This window comes from Vicia villosa, linkage group LG1, assembly GCF_029867415.1.
Source record: "Vicia villosa cultivar HV-30 ecotype Madison, WI linkage group LG1, Vvil1.0, whole genome shotgun sequence".
NCBI lineage: Eukaryota > Viridiplantae > Streptophyta > Magnoliopsida > Fabales > Fabaceae > Vicia > Vicia villosa.
The window spans coordinates 221,329,620-221,333,778 of record NC_081180.1 but is presented as its reverse complement, the minus strand read 5'-3'; the positions used below and the strand labels follow the sequence as shown (position 1 = coordinate 221,333,778).

The following is a 4,159-nucleotide window of genomic DNA, read 5'->3' as shown; positions in this document are numbered from 1 at the left end:
TTGGACTCACTTGTTTTAGGCTTTTTTTTAAAATAATTTTATAGTGTTTTATAAGCTTTTGTAAAAATTATTTAAAAAGAAATTTTTTATTAAACATTTGAAATTTTAATAATTATTTTTTAAATATAATTATTTTAAAAATTTCGCACTTTCGACAAAATTTTGATCTTTAATAATATATACTTATGTTATACAATATCAAAATTAGTTATTTAATTTAGAAAAAATAAATATAAGAAAACAAAAAGCAATTTTATAAAATTTATTTTTATAAATATAAAGAAAAAAATCCATTTTTTAATGCTAAAATAAACATATAGATTATTAGATAATAAAATGAATTTTTTTACTTTAAAATCTTTCAGTTTGATTCCCTCTTATATTTATGAACTAAAAGATAATAACATAATGTATTTTAAATGGCGAACTAATGTATTTTAAATGCATGATATGAAATCAACATCTTTAAATTTGCAAAATAAAAAAAAAATCTAAAAACTTCGGTTTAATCTCTAAAAATTACTCCCTCCGTTCCTTTTTAAAAGTCTCGTTTTAGCAAAAAGCTCTTCAACCAAGATAGTGGATTATTAGAGTTATTTTTTCTATTATACTCTTATTTATTTTTCTCTTTCAAAATAAATTCAATCATACACTCTTTTTTTCCAATAACTAATTGAAAAATTTGAGGTGGAGTTATTGAGAAAATAAGGGTATAAATGACAAATTATAACATTAAATTATAAAACGACACTTAAATAGGAAAAAAAAATTCTTCTAAAACGACACTTAAAAAGGAACGGATGGAGTATTATTTTTTAATTAATAACACATATTTGAACGACTCTACGTCACTTAGTTGTAAAAAGATACCAAATAAATTAAAATTTGAAGATCAATTTTATTAGAAGAGGACTAAAAGAGCGAAGGAACGGATGGAGTATTATTTTTTAATTAATAACACATATTTGAACGACTCTACGTCACTTAGTTGTAAAAAGATACCAAATAAATTAAAATTTGAAGATCAATTTTATTAGAAGAGGACTAAAAGAGCGATTAATCAAATTTGTTAGGTTTTTAATAATATGGAAAATAAGTAAAATTTTATATGTTGTGATATAGCCTATAGGGGAAGTTTATTTATTGGCTGAATCATATTAAGAAGAAGTGATATTTACGTTTACAAGTCAACCTTAAGGTAACCAACGTACTACTCACGTATACCGAGATTTTCGCCGGAAACAAAATGTGACTCACCCAATCTCCTTCTGGCTACGTTAGAAACTGAATTTTAAATTCTATAAATAGTTGTATCTAATGTTACTTTTCTTCATATTCTCTTTTCGCAAAACATTATCTTCTATATCTAGCCACCCAAAGAAACAACATGAAGTTTCTTATTGCTTTTTGTATCATGATCTTGTGGGCATGTGCTTACACAGCCATGTCTCGCACACTCTATGAATCATCTGTTGTCGAAAAACATCAGCAATGGATGATGAAACACGGACGCACATACACAGATAGTGTCGAAATGGAAAAACGCTTACAAATATTTAAAGAGAATTTGGATTACATAGAAAAAATTTAACAATGCTGGTAACAAGAGTTACAAGCTTGGCCTAAATCCGTATTCTGATTTGACTAGTGAAGAGTTTATTGCTTCATATACTGGAATTAAGATTCCAAATCAACTTTCTTCCTCCAAGTTGGGGTCAAAGGCAATATTGTTCGATATTAATGATGATGTTCCTACAAATTTTGATTGGAGAGAACAAGGAGCTGTCAGTGATGTTAAGAACCAAGGCAGTTGTGGTAAGTTACATAAAAATTGTTTTTCATATTAAGGAACTAATCTTCATCTTCTGATATTATTAAATATATGTTGCAGGATGTTGTTGGGCATTTTCAGCTGTGGCTGCTGTAGAAGGTATTACGAAAATCAAAACTGGTAACTTGATCTCACTATCGGAGCAACAATTGCTTGACTGTGATCAACAAAGCCATGGGTGTGGTGGAGGTTATATGGATAATGCCTTCCAATCTATAATACAAACCAATGGTATCGCTAGTGAAGCTGATTATCCATATCAAGAAGTTCAACAAACCTGCCAAATAAATGATCAGATGACAACCGCAGCTAAAATAACTAGTTTTGTAGATGTACCAGCTAATGATGAACAACAACTATTACAAGCTGTAACACAACAACCAATATCAGTTGGGATCGATGTTGGTAGTGAATTTCAGTCATACAAGGAAGGGGTGTATTCAGGAACATGTGGAACACCCTTCAACCATGCAGTTACAGCGGTTGGTTATGGAGTAACGGAAGATGGAATAAAGTATTGGTTGATTAAGAATCAATGGGGTAAAGATTGGGGTGAAGGAGGGTACATGAGGGTGTTGAGGGAAAATGGTGACCCTAGAGGTCAATGTGGCATTGCTGCACATGCTTCTTATCCCAGTATATAGTATTACTTTCAAATGAATTTCACATTGTCAGTTCTTGTTGTGTTGCTATAAGTAGCTATAAGTGTTCTATTTTGTCCAAGTTTTCCTTTTTCTGAAGCTCTTGGCTTCTTCGTGTTTGTGCTTCTATTGTAATGAATATAAGCTTATATGAATCAATCAAAGAAATATATTAATTATTATAATGTATTAGTGTTTGAATACATTTTATTAGTATGTAATACATTTTATACTGACATGCACAAAGCTCGATAGGTAATAATAACCCAAATCACTAACTATATATTGTTTTGTTGTGTATTCTTAAAATACAACAACACTCGGGCATATCTTTGTTCATTATCAACAAAATCAAAATTTTCAAACGTGGAATCATAATGGACGTAACCCATCTCAGGTGCGTTTTCTGTCCGAATGATGAGACTGTTTTGCATCTGTTTGATACGTGTTCTTTTGCGGATAATATTTGGAGAAAAGTCTATGATTGGATCGGTACCCTTAGGGAATTAAGATTGGAGGAGTTCAAGTTTATCTTTTTTAACTGTGAGAAAATTTTGAACAAGATGAAGCGAAGAGTGGTGTATGTTATTTGGTTAATTTGGGTTTGGAGTATTTGGTTAATGAGGAACAATGTTATTTTTAACGATGTCAATCCAAGATTTGATGAATGTATGTCGACCATAATGTATAGGTCTTGGATTTGGCTTTCCTCTAGTTGTAAAAATGATGCTTGTAGTAATTTCTATACTTGGAACACCCTTCCTCTTCTCTGTTTCGAGAAGTAAGAGTTGTGTCTGTGTTTGTTTTGTCGGGCGGAGCACCCTTTTGCTCCCTTTAATAGATTCCTTGCCTATTCAAAAAAATTAACAAAAATAAGGAAACTATTTATTGTTACACCCATCTCAGACTCTATATTTTGATGGGACGAAATAAATAGACGAATTCATTTGAATTCAATTAAAAAGAAATTAAGGAAAGAGGATGGCATTAATAAACTTGAACGACGGAAGGTAAATAAGTTAAATGGAAGATTGCAGTAAGAAAGGCTCCAATACAACCTAAATATGTTGTATACATTAAATACACGATGGTTATAAGGATTGATTGGTATTACCTATACCAACAAGATGCATCTTCTTTTCGGTAGCCCGTTCTGTAAGAACTCCACAGTTAAGCGTGCTTGACTTGGAGCAATTCTGAGATGGGTGGCCTTCTGGGAAGTTTCTCAAAAAGCGTGGAAGTGAGGTCAAAGCATGCTGAAAAGATCTGTGTTGGTTTGTGGGGTCAATCGGTAATCCTGAAAGCAGTCTGGGCGTTACAAAACCAATCAACACAAGACACGTGAAAAATGATATTAAAATTAAAACAAAAAAAAACAAAAGAAGAAAAAACTAGTTAGACGCATCTAACGGCCTGGAATTAATCTAGAGAATATTTCCAATCTTTCTCAATCACGTAAAATTCAATGAGAAAAGGGTATAAACATGGATCATGAGTCCAATCATGCATGCAGGGAAGAAAAACCAACATCATTCAACTAAAATTTGGAAAATACGAAGGTTCAAACCTTCAAACTATTTAAGATCGATCTAACCATTCACCACAATAAATAATACTTTTTATGACGAAGATTTCATGTTAGCTATTGAAAACCGAGGTAAATTGACAGGGAACTCACAATATGTTT

At 31.3% G+C, this 4,159-nt stretch overlaps 1 pseudogene; it reads left to right on the top strand.

Annotated features, from left to right (window-relative positions):
* Positions 1–1,071: 1,071 nt before the first annotated feature.
* On the top strand, positions 1,072–2,631 carry LOC131622855 (zingipain-2-like; annotated as a pseudogene).
* Positions 2,632–4,159: the final 1,528 nt, after the last annotated feature.